Source organism: Pseudochaenichthys georgianus, chromosome 14, assembly GCF_902827115.2.
Source record: "Pseudochaenichthys georgianus chromosome 14, fPseGeo1.2, whole genome shotgun sequence".
Classification (NCBI taxonomy): domain Eukaryota; kingdom Metazoa; phylum Chordata; class Actinopteri; order Perciformes; family Channichthyidae; genus Pseudochaenichthys; species Pseudochaenichthys georgianus.
Genome location: NC_047516.1, coordinates 3,450,515 through 3,458,360, shown reverse-complemented (window position 1 = coordinate 3,458,360; position 7,846 = coordinate 3,450,515). Strand labels below are relative to the sequence as shown.

General features: G+C 41.5%; 1 long non-coding RNA gene across 1 annotated transcript; it reads left to right on the top strand.

Annotated features, from left to right (window-relative positions):
- Positions 1-5,203: 5,203 nt before the first annotated feature.
- Positions 5,204-7,719, top strand: LOC117458080 (uncharacterized). The gene is made up of 3 exons (XR_004553398.1): positions 5,204-5,563; positions 7,385-7,513; positions 7,643-7,719. It is a non-coding gene; the product is annotated as an uncharacterized lncRNA (long non-coding RNA).
- The last annotated feature ends 127 nt before the right edge of the window (positions 7,720-7,846 follow it).

Sequence of the window (7,846 nt, the reverse complement as noted above, 5' to 3'; positions counted from 1 at the left end):
CCCGGCAGCTACCGTCTAAACTAAATGCTGCCGTGATGAAACGCCATAGCATGGATCATCAAGGATCTGAAACAGTCTGGAGCTCAAAGGCTTTCTCTCTTGCCGGTTACACCACAAGGTGAGTTCCTTTCTACTTCCTGCTTCTTCACACACATGCTCTCCAGCACAGGTTAGCTCTGAGTGTTAGCGATGCTAATGTAAACACCGACCATATTACGTCCAAAACAGTCGGTTTCTGATAGCAACGTTTCTGATTGGGCCGTGGGTCCACATTTCAGATATTACGTCATATCGGATGCAAATCTGGATCAGCTCCGTTGTTCCCCGTTTTTAGAGATTTGGGTACGGAGGAAAAGAGAGAGGGTTTTATTTTCTAACGCTGCGTGAGTTCCCTGACACACCGGGGACACATGTTGATGTATAAAAGACATCAAAAAGTGACTTTTGGATGATAGGTCCCCTTTAAGTAAAAGATCTGAGTACTTCCTACCACACTAATATCCAAACCTATAATATATATATATATATATATATATATATATTAGTGAATAACTGTGCAATATGGCTGCTACATCAGAACTGTTACAGGCTGTGTATTTTGTAAATTGTGTAATGCTTTTTTTAAACAGGTAAAAAAGGACATCAGAATCAGAACACCTTTCTTAGTCCCACAGAGGGGAGATGTACGTTGCTCCAGCAGAAAATGAGCCACAGACAGCTTAATGTTACATATGTTACATGCATTAAAAAGTATTAAAGTAAAAAAACAGTTAGAATAGAATAAAAATACAAAAAACACATCCTGTAACAGTTCTGATGATTTAGCAGTCAGGTATTGCACAGTTATTAACGGCATATATATATATATATATATATAATATATATATATATATATTGCACATATTGCACATATTGCACATAGTTGGTTGGTGATTTGACAGCAGGGGGTGTTATAGTCTGTGTTGTTGTGTGTGCGGGGCAGGGTCTACCAGTCCAGTGTATAGACATGTCATTGGATACGCTGCAGGAATGACGCAGGAGGTGGTGAAAAGATGAATAAGAAGTGGTGAGGAGGGAGAGTGAGACCCCCTGCTGTGAAAGGCATGTCTGCTATTTGTGGAAGAGAGACGGCAGCGGAGGACACGCTGTTGTCAGGACGTCTGTCACCCTGTAAATCCTCTTTTAGACACTCGAGGAAAAAGACACGGTGTACAAGATAAGATATGTATATACTATGAAAAGCAGAGGTGGAATTAAGTACATTTACTCAAATACTGTTTTACTGCATTCCTTATATAAGACTTTAAACACTCATACGATTCATAATATTAATAAATCACAATATATTATTATAGTTTAAACTGTAAAATAAATAAAATCTCCTTTACAATGTTAAAATGATGAACCCATAATGCATCTATAATTACATCCACTAACTGGCGACACATACACAAAATATGTATATACTATAAAAAGCAGAGGTGGAACTAAGTACATTTACTGAAATACTGTGCTTTATTACAATGTATAACAACTTAAGAAGTACTTTATTGATCCCAATTTGGGAAATGTTTGTGTCTTTATTAGTCAGTATAAAACACTTATTAAGGCCTTATTCTGCATGACCGTATTCTGCAAGTAATAAGCCATTAGTTGAGAGTTTTTCCTCAAAAACCCTCTAACTAGTGTTTATTTATTGCAAGTAAGGAAGTTGTTGTACGTGAGTTTTGGTCTTAATACGCTCGATATGGGCCTAATAAGGCAGCAGTGCCACAAGAATAGTAATTCTCCCATAATAACACTTAACAGATTCTTATGTAACAAGACATGAAACTTTAAGTGTTGATTCTGTCTAAATAACTCAAAATTATGTATTTATATCTAAGAACATGTTCCCTACTTTAAAGTGAAGTCTTGTTCAGAACCAATAAGCTAGTCGTTTGTCTCTAATATTTTAATTAACAACCAGTTGATGGTGAATAAGTGTACCTTAATTTAAAGTGTTACCGAAACAAATATTGAGTGTGTATCCAAAGCTTGAATTTATAGTTCCTCTTCATCAGAGTTATCAACTTCTTTAATTTATGAATGAATTCCTGAGATAACGTAAATAAGAAGCTGAAATTAGTTGGTATGTTTTTAAATTATTGATAAAAAACACTCATGTGATTGCTCTTTATCTCGGTTTGAACTTAGCAAGGCAGTCGTGAGAAATCAAGTTGGATCACAGACTCCCTCCAACAACGGTTATAAAATATGTGGTGACCATTGAGTCTCAATTAAATGTATGAAAGAAAATCGTGCAGGAAAAAATTTGAGAGACCAAGACGTCTTTCTCACGGTTACAAAAAACAAAAGTGATTTATTCAAAAAAAAAATTATAATAATGAGTGTGTATCCAAAGCTTGAATTTATACTTCCTCTTCATCAGAGTTATCAACTTCTTTCATTTATGAATGAATTCCTGAGATAAGGAGCTGACATTTTCAAGGAAAACATTTTTCAGGATGGAGAAAAAACACTCTTGGTCATGTGATTGCAGTCGTCAGAAATCGAGGCCCCGTCCAGACGGAGACGAAAGAGGTTGTATCCGCTAGAGTTCTCTATCGACCAGGGGGTCAAACTCTAATACACAGTGGGGCAAAATAAAAAGATGGGTACTAGTCGAGGGCCGGACTGGTTTTATGTTTATTGAAATGAACTTATTGCTCATATTAAACCTGGAACCAACAAAGCTTAAATTATTGCCTATAAAAACAACATTAAACATTAAATAATCAGGTGCATTCATTTCTCATCGCTCTATCTGCAGCTTCTCCAGAGTCATTTCTTATGAGTACATTTCTCCACAGGCCAACAACAGCTTCAACAAAACTATTTCCCTCAAAGAGAAACCAAACATGCCCTGCTGTCGTGAGAGAGAAAGTGCAGAAGGAAGCATCCATTGAACTCAGTGTGCTGCTCTGTGATGCTAGCTCAGATACTTGGCATCTCATCTTGGGAGCAAGGTCATCAATGTTTGGGCTCAGGCTCTGAGCGGAGGAGACCCTCAGGATGGAGTGAAGGTGTGTGTGCAATATACCGGCGCGCCAGATCTAATAGGAATTAGAAATTAACCTGCGGGCCGAAATTAAATCCACCAAGGGCCTGATCTGGTCCCCGGGCCTTGAGTTTGACACATGTGGTAAAGACGGTTCGTCCACACGAGGCCGAAACGGAAACTCGGATTCGGAGCCCGAATCCAATAGCCGGTGATAACGGCTCCCAAGGTGGGTAGGTCTGAGGACGAAACGCTTGCGGCTCCGTGTGTACGCCCTATACGATAATTTCCTGAAAACTATGACGCCATAGCCCCGCCTCTCCCGAATAAACAGAAGAGCAACCAGGCAACCATGGCAATCATGCTCGGGGGGTCTTATTCGCTGCTTTTGGTGTATTTTGTGGCCACTTACAGGCCCGGCATATGTACCACAGCGTCTCCAGCGGGTCGAGCGGTCTCGTGTGAGCGGACACGTTTCTTGAGCCGATTCCGACTTTTTTGATATCGACTTCGGTTCGTTTTCATCTCCGTGTGGACGGGGCTGAGTTGGATCACAGACTTCCTCCAACAATGGTTATAAAACATGTGGTTACCATTGAGTGTCAAATGTGTGAAAGACAATCATGCAAAAAAAAAAAGCAAATCCAGAGACCAATACGTTAAATATAATATTTCTCTTACTGTTTTATTTACAGTATGTACCATAATCCACTCAATAAAATGCCTCATGAAAACCTACTTGGCATTAAACCAAATTAAAAAGTAATATAAATCTACAGTGGACAGTATTGCAAATACTCAGACAGGAATGTAGTATTTATAGATGCATATTGCAAAGTATATGTGTAGGTATATAGAGAGCTGCATTGTCCTTCATGAGGAACACAGTTTATTTTGAGCTGATCCTACGTAAGCTGTTGCTGTCGGAAACTACGGAGCCCCCCCCCCCCCCCACCCCCAGGGGACTTGGAGAAGAAGAAAAAAATTATTTGAATAAAAATAAAATGTTTTGCGAGATATCGCCGTTGCAGTTTGTAGACGGTCCCTAAGCACTCCTCCTCTCCCTCCTCCAGCTGCAGATTGTGACCAATTCTTGATGTTTAGCTCGGATTACGGCGCGTATCGAACTGTTCTGATAAAAACGACTCTGTAGCTCGTTGTCTACCTTGCTATGATTGTAAATTCATGTTGTTTGTATTTTTACAACGTTATGTTCATGAGTTATTGATCCGCGAAATTCGAATTGTCAATAACTCAGCTCAGAGGAACGTGCATGTCCCCTCGCTCTGAGTGTTCTCTTGAGGTGTCTTCACTTATGTGAAACTCTTTATATATACAGTCTATGTGTGAAACCTGTGCCTATTGCCAAGCACTGATGTTATATCTTTATATTTAAGGCCAAGCTCAAAGTGAAATCGATGAACCACTCCATTGTTGTGGTTTCTGTGTTGCCGTAGCAGCCGAACTGACCAGGAAGTACTTTTTTTTTTTGTTCAAATTATTATTATTTTTCTTCTCCATGTCCCCTAGGGGGCTCCGTAGAAAACTATAGACCCCTATATGCTGAAAATAGTCCCCTTAAATACGCACTGTTCACTCCTGTTTGAGTAGTGTTAGCTAAAAAAAGAACTATATTTCATAGCTGTATGAAACATACTTTGCAAATATAAATTAAATATTTTTCGTATTAGAAAATCCTTTTTAAATGTATTTTTAAAAGCTCATAAACTTGTTTTTATGTGATGTTTCTTTAACAGTCTGTAAAAGTGTTGAATAAAACATCTCAGCTCATTATTGTTTTAATTGAATACACTTTTTCCCATATTTCCTAATGATCAGACGACTGCATCTGGTCCACAGGCTGCCATAGGTATGTCTGCTTCTAAATAGGCTCCACTTGAAATATTAATATATATATATATATATGTATACATACATATATATATACATTGCCTTATTTTCCCTTTACTTAATTCTTCAATTATTTATATTCCATGTGTATATTTTTTGTATTATTTGTTAACCTTTTTGGCAACACAATTAAATTGCATTATCCCTTTAAAAAAAAATATGCGACGCCTGCAGTCAATTCCCAGTTGGGACCATTATAGTTTCATGTTATCTTCTCACCTCGTTGGAAGTTGACCTGCTGGCCCGCGAGGGGGGTCGTCATTTAGCCTTTTCCCGAAAGGCCAGGGAAAAGATAGCGATAGAGACACCGACAGGTTTGAAGGTTGGAGGGATGTAGGAACTATGTTTAGCTCTGGAAAGCCGGCATCAGGGTTAACGGAAATCTTTGTCCCTGCAGAACAAGGGCGGTCAGGACGGAAAGTTTAAATACCGAGCGCAGAGAGGAAGGGCTGCACCTCTCTGCAGCAAAACCGCACACTTCAGTTGGATCCACGTTGTTTAATTCCACCTTTTGAAAGTGTGGCAGAACAGCAGATCATTTAAAAATCCCAGAGGAAAAGGCTGTGGGTTTTTTGGAGCCAAGTTCTTCATTTCGTTGCAGCAACAGCTCTCGTAAGTTGCTTTAATGATTTATTTAGATCTCCAAGAAATGCATTTGTTTTGTGTTGTTAGCTACACGGCTGGGAACATAGGTTGGTTGTTGAGTCTGATGGTTAGGGGGGTCAAACTCAAACACACAGTATATTAAAATGGGTGCTAGTGGAGGGCCGGACTGGTTCAGTGTTTATTGCAAAACTTATTGAAATGAACCTATTGCACATATTAAACCTGGAACTAACAACGCTTAAATTATTGCCTATACAACATTCAACATTAAATAAATGAAAAATCCGTTGCATTAATTTCTTATGGCTCTATCTGCATTTCTTATGATTACATTTTTCCACAGGCCAAACACAGCTTGGAAAAACCAAACACGCCCTGTTGTCGTGAGAGAAAAAGTGCAGAAGGAAACATCCATGAGCCGCGTTCACACCGCCTACTTTGCAGTACTTAGTGCCGGGGCACTTATTACCCCAGGGCACTAATGGCGCATTTCCACTGCAGCGGGTCGCCCCGTTTAAGCGTCCTTAATCGTCCTCAAGCGGCCAGGCCAGTTTTTGGTGGCCTTTCCATATAGCGTAGCCCCGGCTAGCGGGTACTTTTTCCCTCTTTTTCCGGCCCCATAAAATCGTGGTTCTATCAGGCCAGGGCTGAACTAGTGACGTCAACACTCTCGACTGCTGATTGGTCAGAGAGAATCGGCACAAGATCGCGCGCGAGATCATCCCTAGCGTTGCATATATCTAGAAGCAAGCTTGCAGCATTTTTATACATAGCATTTTTGTAAACGGAGGAGCTACAAAAATGGCAACGTCAAAGAAAAGCACACCGTGGTCGACCGAGGAGGTGACGACGTTCCTACATCTCATTGGGGATGATACAATCCAGCGGGAGCTGCGTTGCTATAGTAACTACCCCAGGTCCTAAACTGTAATGGACATGCGCCACGGCCTCGGACGGCCAGCGAGGCAGCCCGAGGACGCTTAGGGACGCTTAAACGGGGCTACCCCGCTGCAGTGGAAATGTGCCATAAGTACCAATCGCGTTCACACCGGAGTACTTTTCCCTGAGGGAAGATTACGCAAATGAGCCGCTGACGTCACTTCTTCTTCTTCTGCTTTGGGTTTACTGGCAGGCCACAAACAACTTCACGGCGTATACTGCCACCCGAATTTGGGAACTGGCTTCAGTGGAAGCTGCTGGGACTCCCAGCAGCTTCCACTGAAGCCTTCCGAGTAAATCGCCAGAACGCCGACACCTCCTCATCTCCACCGCTCCCATGTTTTCTTTTTGTGTTGCCATAAGTTATTCTCTCTCCGTTCACAAAACGTTTCAGAGTTTTACGGGCCGTGATTTGCAATTCGCCCAGCCAATCAGAACTGGGGCACTTTTTCCCCCCAGGATAGTACCACATCTCTAGCAGGCACTAAAAATGGGGGTAAAAATGTGCGGCACTAAGTACTCTTTTTGGTGTGAACGCAACATAAGGGGTACTAACGGAACTAAAGGGGAAAAGTACTCCGGTGTGAACGCGGCTATTGAACTCAGTGTGCTGCTCTGTGATGCTAGTTCAGATACTTGGCATCTCATCTTGGGAGCAAGTTCATCAATGTTTGGGGCTCCGGCTCTGAGCGGAGGAGACCCTCAGGATGGAGTGAAGGTGCAATATACCGACGGGCCAGATCTAATAGGAATTAGAAATTATCCTGCGGGCCGAAATTAAATCCACCACGGGCCGGATTTGGCCCCCGGGCCTTGAGTTGGACGTGTGTGGTCCAATTGAATCAAGAATCATTATTAGATGGATGTATGTGACATTCTATTGCCTAGAGATGATGAATCCCAATGAATCAGCAGACCTCCAGAGGCCCGAGCAGAGGCAGAACATTGGGGTTACAGAGCCCAGTGTGTGCAGCAGTACGACGGGCAAGAAGGACAGAGAATATGGGTCCCGGAGAGGTAAGGTCATTTTTCACTTGGTGGTTGAATTGAGAGAATTGGGCCTGGAAAGCCCTTGATGTGTCTGAATCTGTGTTTCAGTGAAATGAATACAGGAACTCAATTCTTTGTTTGTCTCTTTGCTGGTAGATGGCGACGACCCCAAGTTCGTCTCCGACAGAAGGACAGAAAGCTTCAGCGAGCACTCCCCAGAAGCGTATAAATTGGTACAATTCTCCTTTTAATCCTCGTCTGTTTGGATGGAAATATTTCTCAAAATATTGTTAGAAAAGTGTTTGTGGGCCGGTTTCCCCTCTGTTTCTTCGTGTATCCGTGAACTATGTTTGGGCAAGA